The 12,929-nt window shown below is 44.2% G+C and overlaps 1 protein-coding gene across 2 annotated transcripts in view; it reads right to left on the reverse strand.

Annotated features, from left to right (window-relative positions):
- LOC117427668 (synaptic vesicle glycoprotein 2B-like) overlaps positions 1 to 12,929 on the reverse strand; it is a 32,610-nt gene that overhangs the window by 16,928 nt on the left and 2,753 nt on the right. Inside the window, exon 2 of one of the 2 annotated variants that reach the window (XM_034045854.3) lies at positions 8,728 to 8,842. The exons of the other annotated variant lie outside the window; for it this stretch is intronic. The gene's annotated coding sequence lies outside the window, so the exon portion shown is untranslated. The remainder of the gene's footprint in view (positions 1 to 8,727; positions 8,843 to 12,929) is intronic. 2 annotated transcript variants of the gene reach the window in all.

The following is a 12,929-nucleotide window of genomic DNA, read 5'->3' on the forward strand; positions in this document are numbered from 1 at the left end:
CCTGTGCCAGTTAACGTTATACTGTATTATGCTTTCCTGCATTTTAATATGCTCTTATACTGTACCTTTAAAAGTGTTTACGAATGCTGTTAAACTGCCTTGTTTTCGAGTACGAACCACATCTGAGTTCAGACAGCAGCTTAAATGCTCTGCAGGTGTGATTTCCATGCATATGGATTTCTGAGGTGGCATTTTAAGTGTTGACAGTTGAAGCGCCAGATAGCGATTCCTCTGCCTGGCTTGAGAACATTCAGATCTCATTATTTTAAATGAGCTCTGACAAGACGTTGAGTCAAGAAGAAAAATCAAAAGCACTGCTTATGAAAGTTTCACTGCTCATACGTCTTGGCAGCCTCCAGGTCTGTTACCACACTGGCAGAGTCGCATCAGCAGCTTCTTCTGAAACGTCGAGAGTGTTAAACACGAATGACCTTGACATCCTCATTACAGCTCGCACTGCAGAGGCTGGGGTGACTTGCAGGGAATAACAGGGGGCGCATGGGCTTGTCTACGGGGGGGATTTTAATAAGCTTGAATGCAGCTGGTAGCTAGAAAAAACTAAGAGAGCTGCTTTTCAGCGCACATGATCCTGCATACAGATGAGGCGCTGCTTGAGAAACTTCACTTCAAAATTTCTACCATATCAACCGATGACTTTCAAATCGCAGTTTGTGAAGTTGCAGATGGAATTCAATGTAAGGAAATAAGTGTGAGAGTACTTGTGTGTGTGTAAATGGGACAGCGATGCAGCATACTAATCAGGAAAGGGATTTGGGACTTCTTGATGAAAAATCATTAAAAACAAGCACAGCTGTGATGAAAAAAACAAAAACTAGGCACTGGTAAAGGGAAAGAATACAAATAGTCTAAATGGACTGTATGTACCTGTAAACTGTATGTGTAAAAGTATCTGTAAAGATGGACAGGAACCAGACTCTGAAACTTAGAATATGCATCCCCAGTAAGGGTTAAAAAAGCTAAACTAGTGTAATATAGGAACCAAAATACTACACAATCCTACATAAGAGTATAGCAGAGGTGTACTGCACTGGAACAGTTTTGGGCACCCAAGACTGCAGTCTGTTTGGTTAAGGGGGTGATACTGCTGATGACCCCCTGGTTGACTGGGGTTCGAACCCACAGCCTACTGCCCTGCAACCCAGCCCTGCCCACTGAGCTCCTCACCACGAGTTCTGCATCTACAGGGTCACTACTGATAACTGTTACATCATTGTATTGTACAATGTAGCTCAACGTGTTTTCCACCGTGTATCAGTGCTTGATTTAACCTCAAAAGGTTTCCCACGTAAAACATTGAAAAAAAATGAAGAGAGTCCTTATGCATGAAAAGGGCAGGACTTCACTCATCCACACATAGCGGAGACCCCTTGAGGCTTCTGTCAGAGACTGGAGATGCACTAATTACAGTTTTACTTTCTAGTTTAATGTCTTCACTTGATCCCTGGTGACTCTAGCATTTATACCCTTTTCTTTATCTACAACCTTTTGCAGTCAGTAAATCTCTCACTGTCTTGCTGCTAAAGAAATTTCTGTGTTATGTACAGTTTACAAACAGTGTTATTTATTATCTTGCTAATCCCAGTGATTGAGAGAACCTCAATCCCTCAGCCTGCGGATTACAGCTGCTTCCCTCCTCCCTTGTAAGAGCTCTGTGAAGTGAATGTGAGCTGAAGTGACAAGCCGGAGCAGACACAAGCACTTACATGAAGCCTTTCAATGGTAAAGTGATTTGTTGAAGAGCTTTTAAATGAAAAATATAGAGGCCGATACAAATATTAGAGTACAGAAAAAGATCACTCGAATATACTGCACAGTGCAATACTGCTGTCAGCAAAATGAAGTGCCACACGGGGGAGCCACTGGGTGCATGCTATACTGTACTGTACATCAAAACTGTCTTTTTAAGCAACATTTCAGCAGTAACTGGACACATGCAATTACCGCTTGCTCAAGTGAGGTGCTGATACAATGCATTGGGGCCCATGGCAATAAGGAGTGAATGGACAATCTTGATAATCTTAAGAGTCATGTGTGCCGCTGCCGTACTGCTTCCTCTTCCGTAGTCTTGTCAAAAGAACTCTATGGTAATATTAAACTGTTATTTCACTGTAGTTACAGTGGAGACAACCAACACTATGTTACCCTGTTGCAGAATGACCAACCAAAACTCTCCTACAAATGACTGCTAAAGAGCTGGTTTCTTCACCTGTTAGCCAGCACTGCGCCACTACAGGAGTAGGAATATCATTCCCAGCTACAGTGCAGGTGAACTGAGCTCCCTCTGCAGGTGAAGGGCAGTTGTTTTATTTGGGTATCATTCCCAGGTACAGTGCAGGTGAACTGAGCTCCCTCTGCAGGTGAAGGGTAGTTGTTATATTTGGGTATCATTCCCAGGTACAGTGCAGGTGAACTGAGCTCCCTCTGCAGGTGAAGGGCAGTTGTTTTATTTGGGTATCATTCCCAGGTACAGTGCAGGTGAACTGAGCTCCCTCTGCAGGTGAAGGGCAGTTGTTATATTTGGGTATCATTCCCAGGTACAGTGCAGGTGAACTGAGCTCCCTCTGCAGGTGAAGGGCAGTTGTTTTATTTGGGTATCATTCCCAGGTACAGTGCAGGTGAACTGAGCTCCCTCTGCAGGTGAAGGGTAGTTGTTATATTTGGGTATCATTCCCAGGTACAGTGCAGGTGAACTGAGCTCCCTCTGCAGGTGAAGGGCAGTTGTTTTATTTGGGTATCATTCCCAGGTACAGTGCAGGTGAACTGAGCTCCCTCTGCAGGTGAAGGGCAGTTGTTATATTTGGGTATCATTCCCAGGTACAGTGCAGGTGAACTGAGCTCCCTCTGCAGGTGAAGGGCAGTTGTTTTATTTGGGTATCTGCATGTAACTAATATGTTTAAATGAATAAAGGAAGAAACCCGTCCTTCTCTAGTCACGCTCTGTACTGGGGCCCCTCGATACAGTGCGTCTCATTTGTTCCCGAAGCATCATAAAACAAACACGAGACACAGTCAATACTGAGCACAGTTTACAGCAGCGCAGGGCTGCCCAGGCCCAGGGCCACCCATCAATTAACAAGCAGCAGTGCTGTAAATGGTTTATTACCCAGAAGTGAGCCTGCAGGCAGCTCTCTGTATGGAGAAACCCACATGACAAACAGCCGCAGTCTGTCTGCAGGGAGTGTGCTTTAAATATGAACAACATCTCCGTGGCATTTTTATTGAATTTCATTACTGGATGTGACATTTTTTATGTTTTTGTTCTCTGTGCTCATGAAACATGTTGGCTGGGCAGTGCTGGAGACTGAAGTCCTGCTTCGTTCTCCACAGAGCAGGGCTGGCTGTGCCATAGTGTCCCACAAGCGGGTCTGAAGACTGCCATGGAGAAGCACTCTTACACTGCAGTTATTTGTCTTGATTGAAAAGCACAGCTCCACACTTGGAATAAACTGCAGTTATTTTTCATTGTGAGGAGCTACCAGTCAGCTGCTCCTTGGCGTGGGTTTCTTTGTATGAAGTCCTGAGCTGGCAACATGGAAACGCCATGCATCACCTGCTGCAGTCAGCATGGCACTTTATCACTCTTATCACTCGCAATTCTCCTGCTTTGCTGAGCTGTCATCTGGTCCTGTCTTGCAGGGATTATCCACTACACATCCCCCTCACAGGCAGGCTGGCTGCATGAACCCAGTGAGAGAAGGTTACTGCGCACAGCTTCACTCTGATCTCCAGCACTCACACCTCACTGTTAATGCTCTGCGTTTCTCATTGGATTTATTAAATTGCTTTTAGGGTTTTTGAATTTGTACTTCCCACCATTTCTGCCCTTGAGTTCATTTTCCAAACCAAATGCCCAATGGCCGGGCAATCAGTAGCCCCTGCGCTCAGCCCAGTGTAGGACCTTGACTTTAAACATACTGTATACTACGCTACGTGGTACTATTGTGCAACATGTAGTGCTGTGTGGGCCCAGCTTAGCATTGTAAAAGGCTAGGAAGCATCTCTATTGAATTCTGAATTAGCAATCATGTGTTCATAGAACCAGCCTGTTTGGATTTCTTCATCATTCCAGTGAGTGCTGTATTATACAATCTTAGAAAGGTTTCCCAGTATAAATACATATCTACACCCAGGCTACATTAATCATAATCGTAGTATTAATAATAATCATGGCAGCCCTGTGGGGCTAAGCCTCAGCCACACACTCCTCAAAGCCTGGGAAGCCTTCAGCACTCATTCTCTCCACGCCTCTATGGGATTTATGTCTGGAGCTGGAGGTGTAAATGTCACTTCTTCACAGCCTCTTTCTTTGCTGCCATAAAAAAAATCTATTGCATGAAATGTACTCCACTTCAGAGAGAAGAGAGAAGGGAAAAGAAGAGGGGAGAGATAGCGAGAGAGATGAAACACTGTGAGAGAGAGAGTAGAAATGTCTAGTAATCCCCAGTCCTGACAGATGAGAGCCGGGGTTTAATCCTGCTTAAGACTGCAGACATTTCATTCTGTCTCCTGCCCAAAGCTTTAGATTACCGCTTCAGAAAAAACTAAAAGAATCCACAACAGGATTCCCTCTCAGTGCAGCCTTGCTGGTTTTCCACAGTAGGATTCCCTCTCAGTGCAGCCTTGCTGGTTTTCCACAGCAGGATTCCCTCTCAGTGCAGCCTTGCTGGTTTTCCACAGCAGGATTCCCTCTCAGTGCAGCCTTGCTGGTTTTCCAGAGCAGGATTCCCTCTCAGTGCAGCCTTGCTGGTTTTCCACAGCAGGATTCCCTCTCAGTGCAGCCTTGCTGGTTTTCCACAGCAGGATTCCCTCTCAGTGCAGCCTTGCTGGTTTTCCAGAGCAGGATTCCCTCTCAGTGCAGCCTTGCTGGTTTTCCACAGCAGGATTCCCTCTCAGTGCAGCCTTGCTGGTTTTCCACAGCAGGATTCCCTCTCAGTGCAGCCTTGCTGGTTTTCCACAGCAGGATTCCCTCTCAGTGCAGCCTTGCTGGTTTTCCACAGCAGGATTCCCTCTCAGTGCAGCCTTGCTGTTTTTTTTCCCCCAGGGGATGACAGTAGGATTCTCTGTAGCTCGCACACTGTGATAACGGACATGTAATCAGCTAGTGAGTGACACTTAACCCTGTCTTTTACTGATGAAGATAAAACAACCAGCGTTACCATGGGACAAGAAAAGACTCTGTCTGCTAATTCAATAATAACAGACAAGCAGCTGAGAGCAAGTGTAGTTTGCTGTCATATACCAGATATAGCAGATATCAGGCTTAAACAGCATGGAGAGAACAAGTGGGTCTTGAGAGCTGATTTAAAGCGAGTGATGGTGGGAGCATCACGCACCAAAGCTGGGGAGAGTTCCAAAGAGTTGGATCCATGAAGCTAAACGAGCGTTCTCCAAGTGTGGTGCACTTTTGCTTGGGGATAACAAGCAGGCCAGAGTCGGAGGACCTCAGCTTGCAGGCAGGGATATAGCGGGTCAGCAGGCTGAGGAGGTACTCTTGACTTGTATGATGAAGGGCATTGTAGGTGAGCAGGAGAGTTTTGAAAATAATCCTGACCTTTACAGGTAGCCAGTGCAGCTGGGCAAGGCGGGGGGTGATGTGATCACGCTTTTTACATCTGGTAAGGATCCTGGCAGCGGCATTCTGAACTAGCTGCAGTCAGTTTATGTTTATCCTTTCCAAAATAAATAATGAAATGTACCAGCTTTAGTAAGGACCTGACTACAGCAATGAAGAATGAAAGCCTCTTTTATTCAGAACAGGAAGCTATTGTGAGATTACATTTTCTAAAGACTACTACGACATGAGTTCAGGGGTAGTGCACTACCCCTCTGTAATGCATTGTGAAATATTAAAAGCCAGGCTGGATTCCACATGGTAACCTCTTCTACAGAAAGTAAAAGTCCTCATGTAACACACACAATGTATACATTACATGTGCAGGGCCTCATCCCTGCCACAGACACGCAAGCACATTATATGGAATGTAAAACACAGCAGTCAAAGTCACACAAACAGTTTTGGCCTTTTTTAAAAAGAACACTTATCCTGGTATAATGGTAAAGGACATAGAGATTTGCCCAATCCCCATGTTCAATGGTAATGGACTCAGAGATTTGCCCAATCCCCATGTTCAATGGTAATGGACTCAGAGATTTGCCCAATCCCCATGTTCAATGGTAATGGACTCAGAGATTTGCCCAACCCCCATGTTCAATGGCGATGGACTCAAAGAAGCAGTAGAATGTTGTGGGTGCAGTGGGTAATCAATCGGGGCACATGGGTGAAGCACACAGGTGCAATGCATTGAAATCAAATGCTCCTCAAGATACCGAACAGTATCTCTGTGTGCATTAAGCAAGCTGTTTAAAAAGCAGATACAAACACAGTTAAGAACATTTGCAAACAGAGGTCATGATTGGCAGAAAACAAATAGGAAATGAAAGCCAGGCCCAGCAGTACAGAGCACACAGAGAGGCAGCAAACAGCAGAGAAGAAAGAGCAGCAGCCACTTTGAACGAACATCACATTATCATTTAATAACCAGGGACTCGCTCAGCAAAACCGAGGCTTTACCACAGAGAGAAACGCTGCTTTCAGAACAAAAACCGAGCACTGCTAATAACCAGCTGTACTGCAGAATGAATGGGAATTCACAGAAGAGCAGACAGAAATAAATAGAAAAGCACGATACGTTTGAATCTTCTTTACATTCGGTTTAACACTGACAGCAAGGGCAGTTTGTTGTACTGTGGCCTGCATCTGTTTTCACTTGTGAACAAGTGTGGAATTTATCAAAAATGATTTTTAATAAGTGTTTTATTTTCAAGGGAGGCCCTTGTGCTTAAACAAGGACCAGACACTTACAACGTCAGCATGAGCCTGCCCACTGTTTGCTGAATAAAAAGGATGAAGCCATAAACGCAAACCCAACGTTGGATATTGAATTTCATCCATACCAGGACTGATAACCATTTAAAACTATTTCATATCTCTTATTAGAGTAACGAGATTAGAACCCCCCTCCCCCCCCCCCATTGTGCTGCAGAACATCTTGTGATTCTTAATTAGTTGGGGTTTTAGTTTCATATATAATGGTTTAGACAATTCAAAAGCAACTGCACATTACTGCAGCCAGACCATTAGCGAGAGTTTGAACTGCAGCACAGTCCATGATTAACAGGGAGAAGCAACAACTTTAGATAATTGGATATATCTGTGAATATCACAAATTAAAGAATAAAAACCAGCAGAGAACCAAAAGATCCATTTATTATGGCACTCAAAATAAAACAAGATCCTCAGCGAGTAACCGGGGACTGTGCATATTCTGCAGTGCTTTGAGGCTGGTTCCTCCAGCACAGGGCCGTCTTGTGGACAAGCATGGAACTGCGAGTGCTGTGCTGCTGAAATGCTGCCCTTTACCAGTGATCTCAACACCACACCAAAACCGATTATCGTTTAATATGAAAGGACCTGGCTATATCCCTGGACACTTCAATTATATTAACCCTGTATTAAATCCAGTTTAACTCTAGTTAGCTTCAGTACAAAAGCCCACAGTAAACCCTTAACAAGCTTCTAGCCAAGCAGCATCTACTGTACAAAGAAAATCAATGCATAATACAGTATGTGTTTAATATACATTGAGAAGGACAGCTGAACGAAGCACTGCCCGCCCTCTCATTCTTTTGGTGCGGATGAAGTCCTGATAACGTCTTGCTCTTCAGTTTTACTTGATGGCGTCATTTACATGAAGACTGCATTACTGCATTGAACTAGGTGCCTACTCCCATCACCTTTAGCGTGATGCGTTTTAATTTTAGAACTCACAACGGAGTGCTATGGTGGGGGGGAAACCCTCCTGTACTATAACTCAACAGCACCAAATATAGGGCATCTTCTAGGTTAAAAAACAGAGTGCAGTGCAGTAAGACTCTGGAAAGGCAAAGAGATTTCTTAATTCTAAATAATGCATGATCTCTATGTTCAATTTGGACTGCAGATATTGCTAACCCTCCCCCCCCCTGAGCCCCCAGTGCATTAAAAAGGAGTCCACCTTAGAACTGCTATGGAACCTGGAGTTATTTCACCAGCAGCACAGCAAGAGAGAAAACTGGAGGATCCCCTCACCAGCATTCGATGCATTCTGTAGTACAACTGCAGTTCTCTTAGTTAGAAAGATATTAGCATACTGTACTGTAGTGTTGTTGCAAGTGCTATACCATACACCGTGTGGTTTCATATAGGCTCAATTGCATTGCTAGCAACTTTCTCTGCAATGCCCATTTTGTTTAGGAATTGCGAAACCTAGTGCTTTTGCTACAAAGGGGGCCTTAAAATAAGTGTTTTAAAATTGAAACGCCTTCTTTTACTTTGACAATGTATTATCTCCAGACACTGCTATAAAATGAGTCCGATATTTAAACATCAGAAATTACTGTTAATTATGTCTAATGTATGTTTGATTTCTTTGGAACTATTTTTTAAAATGCAAAATTAATTGTTTTATTCATCTTTATTAAAAAAAACCCCACCCCATAATATTCTTTGAGAAACCCCTTAGAGAGAGTTGCCTGGTTGACGTATTTTTAATATTTAAAAACTTTGTGATTCAGTGCCTGAGGAAACCTGCATTCATAAGAGAATATCTTCCTGAAACAAACACACAAAACAACCAACCAAACATACCACAAATAAAGATTTCTTACCAGAATAAATTGGCATTCCACTGGCACCAGCTTCCCCTTGTCTCCGAATATAAAAGAGTGTAAAACAAGATCCAGAGAGAGTTAGCCCCTCGAATTGCTCAAGCAGCCAGCCAAGCTGCAAAACAGGAGATTAGGAATGAACCTTTAGATCCTCTGAGCTCATCCCAGGAGAAGCACACTCAGCCCCTGCCAGCAGAAATGGTAGAGTCCATCCACGCTTACTAGCAACAAGCTCCTGGAGTGTGCGTGTGAGCGAGCGAGCGAGCGAGAGGGAGGGAGGGAGGGAGAGACACGGAGGGAGACGACAGAGCAGATGGGAGGGGGGTAGGGTGCTGCCTAATGTGACAGATGTGTTGACTTTGCAGTTAAATAGGAATAGATGACGCTGAACACAAAAGACGAGACAATGGCTCACCTTTGTAGCAGGGAGGATGCAGGGGAGTTGAAACCCACAGGCTTCTCATCACTGCAGGTAAACACCAGCATCCACCCTGCTCTGTGTACAGTACAGCCGTTAGTTAAAAATGAAGAAGAATAATAGTTGAGGCCAGATTTTTGCGCTGTATTGCACATTCAAATCACACTGAAAAAAAGTTTTTGTTGTACAAAATACTGCAGGAAGGTTTTCTTCAAATAAAAATAAATGAAAAGTACATGGGATTCCCTACCCCAATGGTCTTCAATGGCAAAGCAGTGGCAGTGGTTCTATACTGAGGGCTGACGATAGCATCAAGGGGCTGGTACAGTGGTATAATGGTAGCACAGCATATCATTGCAACTGCAACAGCATGTAGTGATATAGACTGGTGATCCAGTGCAGTGCCATAGTACCTCAGTGCCAAAGTACCTGTAATGGGATCCCATGGGAACCTCTTCACTGAGCTCTAGTTCACTTTGGTTTCCATTGATCAAATCACAATCCAAAACGACTTCTGCTCACAAAAATGAGTTTGGTTCCAATTTGATAACAGCCTCTTTAACATGAGAATTTCAATAGCTATAAACAAAGCAGCAAAAAATTACAACCTCACAACCACATGTTTAATTTCATGTGTGTTGTAAAACGTTTTGGAAGATTTCATTGTTTTCGTATTCTTCCACTCCCTGGTGAAAGCGGATCAGCCCATCTCTTCAATACCTGTAGGGATATGGATTCCAAAAAGAAGACTGATGGTGTCCTTTAAGAACAATAGAACCACTTTATCTGCATTCTGATCACTTAGGCAGATACTTCTGCTCATTGCTTTTGTTAAATAATACATACAAAAAAACATGAACTAAGCCCTAGCTTAGTATTGAATGTGTGGGCGTTTTTCTTCTTTCTCATTAAAATGGCTTTATAATGCTGCTTGCACCTACTGTATCACTGTGCTTCTCGTATCAGGATCACTGTGGGACCAATTAACTAAACATGCTCCCTGTAAGGATTTCTCTCAACCAAGAGCTATTTATCTTGCCCCCTTCTGGCTGCGCTAGCATCCTCATTGAGACTGTGTCACACCGACTGGGCATGATGGGAGCCTCCATCACAGGAAGGCTTGCTGCTTATTTCATGGATAATTCTACATAAACGTACTGTATGTGACGTGGGATTATATAAAGATGTGGTTCAGGTCCCAGCATTGACCAGGTCAGGATGATTGCGGTGTTTAGCAGAGTATAAAAGATTGTAAAATAATCTCACAATGGTGTTCAGTAGTGCTTCAACCACAGCGGTGTTTCATACCAGTGAGCTCTGTGACCATCGTCAGTGTGCGTTCCCAGCCTCAACCACCCTTTAAAAGCCTTGCAGGCACTTTACTGCTCTCTTTGCTTGGAAAGGGCCAAGTCTGTCTGCACCGTCAGGACTTTGGGATGACATTTAGTTTAGTTGTTTACTTCTGAGGCTTTCCAATTATCTGAATTGTGTTTAGAGCAGCAACATTTTGAGAACGAAAAGCTGCAAAGCTATCAGGCTGAGCTGGGAGAGATATAAAACCAGCAACAGAAAATTACAAAATATATAGACCTTTTCCCAAAGCCTAATGGAACTGTATATCACTTTGCTGCAGTTCACGTCAGGGGTCCGACAAGAAATATATGATGCTACTGATAACACTGCAGGAGTTCAGAATGGACTGGTCCCGGTAACCCCCAGGTGCTGGAATGTCCTTCCCAGGAGACTGTAATGAAATCAACAGTGCTACTGGTAGACAATTCACTGTTCAAAAGTGATGAGTCTGAAACACTAAACAATCTGGTTACCTTCTCAAGATGCTGCTCACCAGTGATGAAAAGGCTACAGAACAGCGTATCATATTCACTGGAGCCGTGCAGATGGACAGAACATAACAGGAGGTGCAACCGAATAAAACCTCCCCCTCACAACCACGCTGAGCATGTCCACACGGCGAGCGAAACAAACAGAGCTGCTTGGATGTAAAGAGGAGGGGGGATATTATTTGGATACACCACCAGGGATATGACTCTCAGCAGCAAGGCTTTCACCCAGAACAAGTTGTGACGATGGTGGAAAGACAGCATTGGTAGTTAATGAGTGCATTCCAATTTGACATGGTGTTCTTCAGCTGTGGACATTACTGTGTGTTGGCCCAGATGGTCTTTTAAGGTTTCTGTTTCTGTTTTCTGTAATCGGGAGGTCCTTGTTTTCCGTTAATAAATGACATTTGCTATTCCGGGATATATTTGTCAGAACAGCAGTAAACCCTCACATGTTATACAGGTTGCTGCGGAGCAGATGGGTGCTTCTAGCTGGTCCAGCCCCTGAGACGATGCGATGAATTCACTGCTCAATGCACCAGGTGACGTACACAACCCCCCTGCCCCCTGCCCACCACACTGGCTTGGTTCATCCCAGTCCAGCATATCACTATGGAGAGTAGAGCTAAAGCTCCCTAATCCCAAGGCCAGATAATTCCAGTGCAAAGAGTATTAGCTCCACCCCAGCAAAGCCTAAATATAGATCACACACTCCCCACTCGACTTCCCGACAAGCCATCTATCCATCCTCTCTCCCCAGCCACCCCCACCCCCCCTCCAGCAGCCCTGCCAGGCTCTGACTCGCTCGAATGTCAACCATGAATATTGTATGAACCCGGGTCCTTGCCAAACAGGACAGGAAGGAAATGAACAGGGCTAATTGACACCCAGGCTTAAACTGGTTTAAATCTCTCTTAACAGCGTATTCATCCCAGTAAAGGGTGAAGGTACACAGTGCAGGGCTTGCAAAGTTGTTTCTCTCAGTTTTTTCATATTGATTTGCCTTTTATCTGAAAGGTTGTTTTTAAAAATAGCTTCGCAGCGTAGCCTCAACCTCCACGTCACAAACACAGACTCCCTCTCGTGCAGCGTGGCTTTATAAGCAATGAGTGTGAGCACAGCAGTCTGGCAGAATGCTGTTTGACTAACAGGTGGTTGCCTCCCTCATCAGTGCTGGTATGACAGCACCTTTATCTTTGAAATGATTTATTTCCAATAGCACCAGCGTGTTTGCGATCTATCACACCGTTCCCTGTGAAACCAGTGTAACCAATGAGACTGCCACTCGCATTCTGTGGTACAACGGTGCTTCTTATTTATTATGCTGTTGTGTCTCGACATCATCGCACTAGACTGGGTGCTCTCTCTTTTAGACACAGAGCAGCCTTTGCTTGGAATGACCTCCAAATTGCATCGGCTCCAACCTTTGTTTGTTTAAATCTCTGATCAAAGCAAGTCTGTATGGCACATGCACAGCAGTTGTTGAAGCAGATTAAACAGTTTCCAAAAACTGCAGATTTCTGTAGTTAGACTGTGTACTGTACACTCCCTGCAGATTTCTGTAGTTAGACTGTGTACTGTACACTCCCTGCAGATTTCTGTAGTTAGACTGTGTACTGTACACTCCCTGCAGATTTCTGTAGTTAGACTGTGTACTGTACACTCCCTGCTGGCAGTGTGCAGTATTGGAGTGCAGGGCGGTGCTGCATTCATTCACACCATGTAGGTAAAGGCAATAGGAATACCTGCTACGCCGTTGTGTGAGAGCTGTGACATCGTCACTTCTGTGTTTTCTCATGTATCTGTGGATACCCCTCCTCCTGTTCTAATATTATTTCTAGGTTATCATACACCAGAATGCTGAGCTACAAGCTGCTTTGCTGCCTTCATTTCATTTTTTCTTTCTCATGTGCTGTATTCCTCTCAGCTGGGCTGTAATACCT

This window comes from Acipenser ruthenus, chromosome 21 (genome assembly GCF_902713425.1).
Source record: "Acipenser ruthenus chromosome 21, fAciRut3.2 maternal haplotype, whole genome shotgun sequence".
In the NCBI taxonomy this organism is placed as follows: Eukaryota; Metazoa; Chordata; class Actinopteri; order Acipenseriformes; family Acipenseridae; genus Acipenser; species Acipenser ruthenus.